This window comes from Microcebus murinus, chromosome 29 (genome assembly GCF_040939455.1).
Source record: "Microcebus murinus isolate Inina chromosome 29, M.murinus_Inina_mat1.0, whole genome shotgun sequence".
NCBI classification, from domain to species: Eukaryota; Metazoa; Chordata; class Mammalia; order Primates; family Cheirogaleidae; genus Microcebus; species Microcebus murinus.
In genome coordinates this window covers 119,625-129,024 of record NC_134132.1, presented here as the reverse complement: position 1 = coordinate 129,024, position 9,400 = coordinate 119,625, and the positions used below count along the sequence as shown (strand labels likewise).

At 47.2% G+C, this 9,400-nt stretch overlaps 1 non-coding gene across 1 annotated transcript; it reads right to left on the bottom strand.

Annotated features, from left to right (window-relative positions):
* Nucleotides 1-8,034: 8,034 nt before the first annotated feature.
* On the bottom strand, nt 8,035-8,153 carry LOC142865581 (5S ribosomal RNA). Its single transcript, XR_012915785.1, has one exon. It is a non-coding gene; the product is annotated as a 5S ribosomal RNA (ribosomal RNA).
* Nucleotides 8,154-9,400: the final 1,247 nt, after the last annotated feature.

Here is a 9,400-nt window from a genome sequence, read left to right as displayed (position 1 = left end):
GGGAGGCTGAGGCAGAAGGATCACTCGAGCCCAGGAGTTTGAGGTTGCTGTGAGCTAGGCTGACGCCACGGCACTCACTCCAGCCTGGGCAACAAAGCGAGACTCTGTCTCAAAAAAAAAAAAAAAATTTATTTTAGTTCACAAGTGAAAGTGTGGAGGCTGGAAAAGGAAAAACATGTTGGGTAACAGCAAAAAAACATGTTTGGCTGAATAGTACAGAGATATAGGGCGGGTGCGGTGGCTCATGCCTGTAATCCTAGCACTCAGGGAGGCTGAGGTGGGCGGATTGCTGAAGGTCAGGAGTTCAAAACCAGCCTGAACAAGAGCGAGACCTAATTGGCCAACTAATATATATATATATATATATATATATAAAATTAGCTGGGCATGGTGGCACATGCCTGTAGTCCCAACTACTCGGGAGGCTGAGGCAGGAAGATCGCTTGAGCCCAGGAGTTTGAGGTTGCTGTGAGCTAGGCTGATGCCACGGCACTCACTCTAGCCTAGGCAACAAAGTGAGACTGTGTCTCAAAAAAAAAAAAAAAAAAAAGAGATATAAGGCCACAAAGGACTAGATCTTGTGAGCCCTCTAGGCTAGGATAGTAACTTTTGTTGTTGCAACCATAAGGGGGTTTCTGTCTCAGTCTAGTTGCTTGTCACACAAAGATTTAATTATTGACATGAGGACTGTCAAGGAAAAAGGGAATTTTTAATATGACAGATGTCTTTCTGGGAGAGTGGGAGAAGCTGTCTCAAACCCGTCTCTCTGCCTCTTGACTAAGGGGAGATTATGGGCTTTTAAAGGCGAGGCTACACCAGAATCTCAGCTTGTCTTGCAGAAAATGTATCATTTGGGGGAAACAATTCAAATGTCATGTAGTTAGTTAAGGGAGAGGTTTATTTATTTATTTATTTATTTAGAGACAGAGTCTCACTCTGTTGCCCAGGCTACAGTGAGTGCCGTGGCATCAGCCTAGCTCACAGCAACCTCAAACTCCTGGGCTCAAGCGACCCTCCTGCCTCAGCCTCCCGAGTAGCTGAGACTACAGGCATGCGCCACCATGCCCGGCTAATTTTTTCCTTATATATTTTTATTTGGTCAATTAATTTCTTTCTATTTATAGTAGAGATGGGGTCTCGCTCAGGCTGGTTTCGAACTCCTGACCTCGAGCGATCCTCCTGCTTCGGCCTCCCAGAGTGCTAGGATTACAGGCGTGAGTCACCACAGCCAAGGGAGAGATTTATATAGAGGTCATTGAAACTTGTTCAATGGAGCACAGCTATACATGTATTTTGCTTAATGTAATTGAGCAGAGTACTGTGTAGGTTATTTGTACAGGTAATATGTAAATTGATTTACTCAACACCCATCCAACTCACTTTCCCTTTCCACTTTTCTTTATCAAGGCTAGAAAACTCTCAAATTCCCAGCTTCCTGTGCTCTGGGGTGGCCAAGTAGCACAGATCTGGCTGATGAAACACAGGTTGAATTTTCTGAGGAGGACTTCCTTCTTAAATAAAAAGGTGAGCTTTCTCCTGAAAGGCTTTTGGCTTTTGCTCCTTCCTTTCTTTTTGCTTTGAATGCAGATATGGCATGACACCGTGGGACAGAGCGGCCACTTTGGGACCTGGTATGAGGTCAAAAGTACACTTTAAGGATAGAGCAGAGCAAGAGAAGGAACCTGTTTCCTGGGAGACAGCCTCAAGGCAACGGCCCTGGATTAACTCCTCTGGACTTCTTATGTGGGAGAGTAAACTTTAAGCCACTGTTGTTCAGGGGTTTTGTTACTTGGAGATGATTCCTAACAGTCACAGTTCAGAACAAAGACTGCGGAGTTGGAAAGACTAGGGCAAGTCCCATGTCTCCTCCTCACTAGCTAATTGAGTAAGTTGCTGAAATCTCTAAACCTCTGGTTTCTTTTCTGTAAAATGAAGGTAAAATAGCACCTACCTCAGTGATGTGGTGAGGATGAAGGACTCAGCATGTGAACCCATTAACACAATGTTTACCACATATGTATTTAATAAATGTTAGTGATTATTATTTTTATGGAAGACATTGCCAGAGAAATTTAATTACAATGTATGGTAAAATTGCCCTTTTCAATTTTCTAAAAATCCTGACTTAGTTTCTGCATGTGTCCAAGTAAGGTCTTTTGTAAAATTGTCCCTTCTTGTTCCAGTGCAACTTCTAATGCCAACAGCCCTTCCTTTGTCTTTTGAAGCTTTTGGAACAGACATTTTATGAATATGAAAGTTTAATCATCAAAGCCAACTCCAATACTTCTTGATGTAGCTTCTTTGTACAGTGATGTTCAACAATAATGCTTACTCTATGACAGCCTAAGTTACATGTGTGGCGAATATTTATTTACCCATTTGTATTGTGCACAGACTAAATTATTTCAAGGGTAGAGACCATATTTTTTACATCCTTACACTGTGATAACCTAATAATAAAAGTATATTAGTTATTTGTTTTCTGGTCTGTAATATGAGTTTCACATTGGCAGTGCCTTTGGTGCCTGAAACAGTGACTGACACACAGTAGATGATCATTAAAATATTTGCTGAGTGAATGACAGGCTTTCAATAATTTTCCTGAATATAATCCTGCCAGAGTCTCAAGAAAATGTGATTGTTAATGTTAGGTGTCAACTTGACTGGGTTAAGGGCTACCCAGATAGGTGATAAAGTGTTATTTCTGGGTATGTCTGTGAGAGTGTTTCTGGAAGAGATTGGCTTTGGACCCCGTGGACTGAGTAAAGGCAGCACCATCCAATTAGCTGAGGGCCTGGATAGAACAAAAAGGCAGAGAAAAGATGAATTCTCCCTTCCATCCTGGAGCTGGTACACCAATTTTCTCCTGCCCTTAGACACCAGAACTGCACATTCTCCAGCCTTTGGACTGTGGTACTTACACAAGCCACCCTAAGGTTCTCAATCTTCAGTCTAAGACTGAAAGTTACACCATTGGCTTTCCTGGGTCTCTGGCTTGCACATGGCCCATGATGGGGCTTCTCAGTCTCCCTTATTGCATAAGCCAATTTCCCTAATAAATCCATGAAATAAATAAAATTTGAAGAGCAAATATGTGCATGTGTGTATGCATATTTGTCCTCAACTTACAGTGGAGTCATGCCCCATAAACTTGTCATAAGTTGAAAATATTGTTAGTCGAAATGCATTTAATATGCCCAACCTATTGAACATCAGAGGTTAGTCTAGCCTACCTTAAACATTGTCAGATCATTGATGGTAGCTGAAAATTAGGCAAAATTATATAACAAAAAGCCTATTTTATAATAAAGTGTTAAATATATCATACACTTTATTGAATACAGCACACTGTATAGGATCAGTTGTTTGCCTTGTGGTCCATTTCACAGCTGACTTGAGAGCTGCAGCTTGTTGCTACTATCCAATGCCACATGAAAATGTCTTACCACATTGAAAGGTGGCCTTACTAATAACCTATCTAACAGAGGAAAATAAATTATCAAATAGAAAGTAAGAATAATAAGCTCACAGCACATAATTGTTCCTTTAAGGAGAAAACTCACAACTACCCTTTGTTTATTTTTTATTTTTTTTAACTATTTTTTTTTATTTCGGCATATTATGGGGGTACAGATTTTAAGGTTTCAATAAATGCCCATTTCCCCCCCTCCCCCCAAAAGTCTGAGTCTCCATCATGACCATCCCCCAGATGGTGCACATCTCACTCATTATGTATGTATATACCCGCCCCCCTCCCCCCTCCCACCTGCCCAATACCCTATTACTGTAGTACCTATGTGTTCACTTAGGTGCTACTCAGTTAATACCAGTTTGCTGGAGAATATATCTGGTGCTTGTTTTTCCATTCTTGGGATACTTCACTTAGTAGTATGGGTTCCAGCTCTAACCAGGAAAATATAAGATGTGCTATATCACCATTGTTTCTTAGAGCTGAATAGTACTCCATGGTATACATGTACCACATTTTATTAATCCATTCTTGGATTGATGGGCACTTGGGCTGTTTCCACAGCCTTGCAATTATGAATTGTGCTGCTATGAACATTCGAGTGCAGGTGTCTTTTTTGTAGAGTGTCATTGGATCTTTTGGGTAGATGCCCAGCAATGGGATTGCTGGATCAAATGGTAGATTCACTTGTATCGCTTTAAGGTATCTCCATATTGCTTTCCACAGAGGTTGAACTAGTTTGCAGTCCCACCAGCAGTGTAGGAGTGTTCCTCTCTCTCCACCAGCATTTATTGTTTGGAGATTTTTTGATAAAGGCCATTCTCACTGGGGTTAAGTGATATCTCATTGTGGTTTTGATTTGCATTTCCCTGATGATTAGAGATGTTGAGCATTTTTTCATGTTTGTTGGTCATTCTTCTGTCTTCTTTAGAAAAGTTTCTGTTCAAGTCCTTTGCCCACTTTTTAATGGGGTTATTTGATTTTTTCTTCCTGATTTTTGTGAGTTCTAAGTATATTCTAGTTATCAGTCCCTTATCGGATGCATAGGATGCAAAAATTTTCTCCCATTCTGTAGGTTGTCTGTTTACTTTCATGACTATTTCTTTGGCTGTGCAGAAGCTTTGTAGTTTGATCATGTCCCATTTATTTTTGTTGCTGCTGTGATTGCCTTTGGGGACTTCTTCATAAACTCTTTGCCCAGGCCGATGTCTAGGAGAGTGTTTCCAACTTTTTCCTCTAGAGTTCTAATAGTTTCATACCTTAGGCTTTGTTTTGTTTTAATTAAACACCTGTGGCCTAACTCGTTATCTCTAAGAGTTTGTTTCATAGCCTCAAAGAGCCCTAAGTGGACAATAGGGGTATGAACTCCTCATTTAAGCTCTCACCAGCATGAGAGTCCAAGGACTCAAATAAGCTGGCCTCACAGAGACAACAGAAAAATAAATGAAGAGCACCTGCAATAGCTTTGCAGTCACTTCTGTTATCAGACTACTGAAGGAGAGGGGAAAAAAGGCATTTTTACCCTTCAAAAACATCAAGCTGCTTCTCCTTGGCGGCCAGCACTTTCCACCTTCTGTCTTGCCATGCCATTTTCCTTTTCTCTCTTTTTCTGTCTTTCTCTATCTCTTTTTTTCTTTTTCAAAACAATAAATTCAAAGTATAGTTTTCACTCAAAATTCAAAGTATAGTTTTTATTGAATATGTATTGCTTGCACACCCTCATACAGTCAAAAAATTATAAGTCGAAACTTTTAAGTTAGAAACCATCTGTATATATTCTGTTGGTTCTCTGTCTCTGGAGAACCCGGATCAGTACAGATTTGTGTGCCAGGAGTGGCCTACATCAACAGAATTTTAAGGGTAAGTTTCCCAAATTGTGTTAGGGTTTCTGGAATTGGCTCTCTAATCTGATTAGATTAAATATGCTAAAAGCTCGCTGATAGTCCATGCCATGAACTGTTTATAGAGATACACAAATTGTCTGAATACTCTTTTTTTGTTGTTTTGTTTTTTGAGAAAGAGTCTCACTTTGTTGCCCAGGCTAGAGTGCCATGGCGTCAGCCTCACTCACAGCAACCTCAGACACCTGAGCTGGAGTGATCCTACTGCCTCAGCTTCCCAGTAGCTGGGACTACAGGCATATGTCACCATGCCTGGGTAATTTTTTCTGTATATGTTAGTTGGCCAATTAATTTCTATTTATAGTAGAGACAGGGTCTTGCTCTTGCTCAGGCTGGTTGCAAACTCCTGACCTCGAGCAATCCGCCTGCCTTGGCCTCCTAGAGGGCTAGGATTACAGACGTGAGCCACTGTGACCGTCCTGTTTCACTTTCTTTTAGTATGTGTTGTTTTTTTTCCATCAGACCCAATCCAATATATGTGGAAGAGAAGGTAACCAGAGACCCTTGAACATCTGAAGTGAATTAAAGTGAGCTCACAGATTTAGATAGAAATGAGGATGAAGAAAAATTGAGAGGTAACATGGACTTTTTGTCTAGTGGGTGCTCTCACACTTAAGATTTCCTTTAAATTTTACCAGAAGCAGGCCGGGCGCGGTGGCTCAAGGCTGTAATCCTAGCACTCTGGGAGGCCGAGGCGGGCGGATTGCTCGAGCTCAGGAGTTCAAAACCAGCCTGAGCAAGAGCAAGACCCTGTATCTACTATAAATAGAAAGAAATTAATTGGCCAATTAATATATATATATATATATAAAAAATAGCCGGGCATGGTGGTGCATGCCTGTAGTCCCAGCTACTTGGGAGGCTGAGGCAGAAAGATTGCTTGAGCCCAGGAGTTTGAGGTTGCTGTGAGCTAGGCTGACGCCGCAGGACTCACTCTAGCCAGGGCAACAAGCGAGACTCTGTCTCAAAAAAAAAAAAATTTTTACCAGAAGCACTAGGTAGGATGAAGATAATTGTGACAAACACCACTCTCATTGGACAGATAAAGAGGCAGGCTGAGAGTGACAAGTAACCTGGGCCCAAATATATCCCTAAGAAGCATCATGTTGTGTTCCTTGATTACTTTGTTGTGTGAGGCTAAAAAAGTTTTGGACTCTCAGGAACAGTGGCTCATGCCTGTAATCCTAGCACTCTGTGAGGCTGAGGTAGGAGGGCCCCTCACGGTAAGCCATAAAGACCAGCAAGACCAACAGTGAGGGTGGGAGTGGAGGAACTCCACAGTGCCTGGGACACATGCTCCCTCCCTCCCTTCCTTCCTCCGAAAATTTATTTCCTCCTGAAGACATTCTGTCTGTGATCAACCCCGGAATTATGTATTTTTTCTCTCTCTCTCTTTTGTACTCTAGATGACCCATCATCAGGTAAACCATTTTCCACCAGTTGGACATTTGGAGTTCATGGCAAACAAACACACCGGTAGCCCGCCCGGATCAGAGTCTGCTCCTTAGAGAAAGTGCCCTGAGCAGGTTCACGCGTGGGTCGCCAGCGGCCTCCAGAAGCGCGAGGCCTGCAGTCTAGGCAAAAGACACCTGCGCTCGGGTGTGTGTGGCGGCACAATTCACCATTGCAAAGGTGTGGAAACGACCCGAGTGCCCATCGACCCATGAGTGGATTAATAAAATGTGGCGCGTGGACACCACGGAGTGCCGTTCGGCTATGAGGAGCAGCGGTGAGAGGGCACCTCTCGTGTTCTCCTGGCCAGAGCTGGAAGCCGTTCCAGTAAGCCAAGTATCCCAAGAATGGACACACGAGCACCAGGTGCGCGCGCCCACCGGCAAATTGGTACGAGCCGACGGACACCTGAGTGGACATAGAGGAGTGACCCTCGTCGGGTGGGTGTCGGGCGGGTGGGGGGAGGGGATGGACCTACACATCCATTAGGAATGGGGTGGGTGCGCACCAACCGGGGGATGGGCGCACTTGAAGCTCGGACGCGAGGGGGGAGGCGGGCAGAGGGCAATGCACCTGACCTTGACATTTGTGCCCCCACGACACGCTGGGAGAAAACGAGAAATAAATGAATGAGAACACAGGGGGGAGGGGGGCACGGGCAATACACGGAACCTTAATACTTGTACTCCCATAATATGCTTGGAAAAAGAGAGAAAAGAAAATGCAATAATGGAGACAAGAGACAGTTTTTTAAAAAATGAATCCGAAGAGAAAAGTGAAAGGAGGCCTGTCCAGCAGGTCTGGGTGTGACTCCGGATCCCCCAACATCCGGTGCCACCACCAAAGAGTCCTACGTGTAGCCCATAGAACCCCCAAAGCAACGGGACGAGTTCTGGTCACATACTCCCTCAAAATGACATCCTGGCCTTCTTCTGGAACTCCCTGCCCTCTCAGACTCTCGAGGTTTCCTCCAGGGTGTGGGTTCCCACAGACCAGACCTTTGGTCTGAGACCTGACAGTCCAGATGCCACGCAGGCTGCCGCGTGGCGGCGGTGTCGCGGCTCGGGACAAGAGGAGGCCCCACGGTGCGGGCCGGGGCGCCTGGCACCGTGGCGGGCGCTGAGGGTCGGGTTGCCCCCCCCCTCCCGGCCGCCTCCGGGCTCCCAGAAAGGGGACAGAACCAGAGGCAGAAAAAAAAAAAAAAAAAAAAAAAGCCTACGGCACCCGGTATTCCCAGGCGGTCTCCCATCCAAGTACTAACCAGGCCCGACCCTGCTTAGCTTCCGAGATCAGACGAGATCGGGCGCGTTCAGGGTGGTATGGCCGTAGACGGCGGAGGGCGCGCCTGCCCCGCTCAAGAAGCCGAGCCTCTCTGCGCTTCCCGCCGCCTCCTCCCCCCGCCCCAGGCCCCGCGCCAGCGCTGACCCGCGCCGGGCCGGGCCGGGCCGGGCCGGGCCGGGCCGGGCCGGGTCGGGCCGGGCGGGCCGGGCCTGTTGAGTTCGCCGCCGCCGCCGCCGGCCGGTTCCCAGGGGCTCCGCGGGACCGGGGTGCCGGGCGGGGCGGGCAGGGTGGGGGGCTGTCTTCACACACACACTCACACACACACACACACACACACGCACACGCACACACACGCACACACAAGGTGCGCCTCCACGGCTGGACCCGCCAAGGTGGAGACCTTCCAGCCCCCCTCCTCTCCTCGCCTCGCCTCCTTCACCTACCCGCCCCCCATCCCCCCCGGCGCGCCGCTGCTGACTGCGCACGCGCGGGGCGCTCGCCCTTTGCCTCCCGCCTCTCTCCCTCACAACCCCTTTGGGCTGCGCCCCCCGCCCTGCGTGTGGGCTGCCGCCTATTCGCCGGGCCAGGGCTGGGGCACAGCGCATGGGGGAGGGGAGCGAGTGTAGGCGCGTGTCTGGGGATGTGTGCCATGGGTGGGGTGGGGGGGTTTGGGGGGCGCTGAAGAAATCAGTCCCCTCCATCTCCTCCCTCTGGAAAACGCCCAAGGCCTTGGATAACTGCCGGCACCGCTACCCTACTCTGTGTCCTCCTGTGGCCCAGTCCAAGGGGCCTGGGCCTGGCCGGGCGTGGATTGGACCCCAACCACCCTGGGGTGTGGGCTTGCTACAAATCGGCGATTCGATATTTGATTCCGGCTTCATTGAGGTCATTTCACTAATGAGTGCACCGTAAACAGTTTCCTCGTGCATTTGTGAGGGTGGCAACTGAAAGAGAATTTTAAAGCTGACAGAATAGGCGAGGAAAGGCGTAGGACATTTCAAAACCCAGTAAGGAAGACTTTCCCGACAGGCAAGAAAGAAACAAGCAAAGGAAAACACCGGTAGCCCGCCCGGATCAGAGTCTGCTCCTTAGAGAAAGTGCCCTGAGCAGGTTCACGCGTGGGTCGCCAGCGGCCTCCAGAAGCGCGAGGCCTGCAGTCTAGGCAAAAGACACCTGCGCTCGGGTGTGTGTGGCGGCACAATTCACCATTGCAAAGGTGTGGAAACGACCCGAGTGCCCATCGACCCATGAGTGGATTAATAAAATGTGGCGCGTGGACACCACGGAGTGCCGTTCG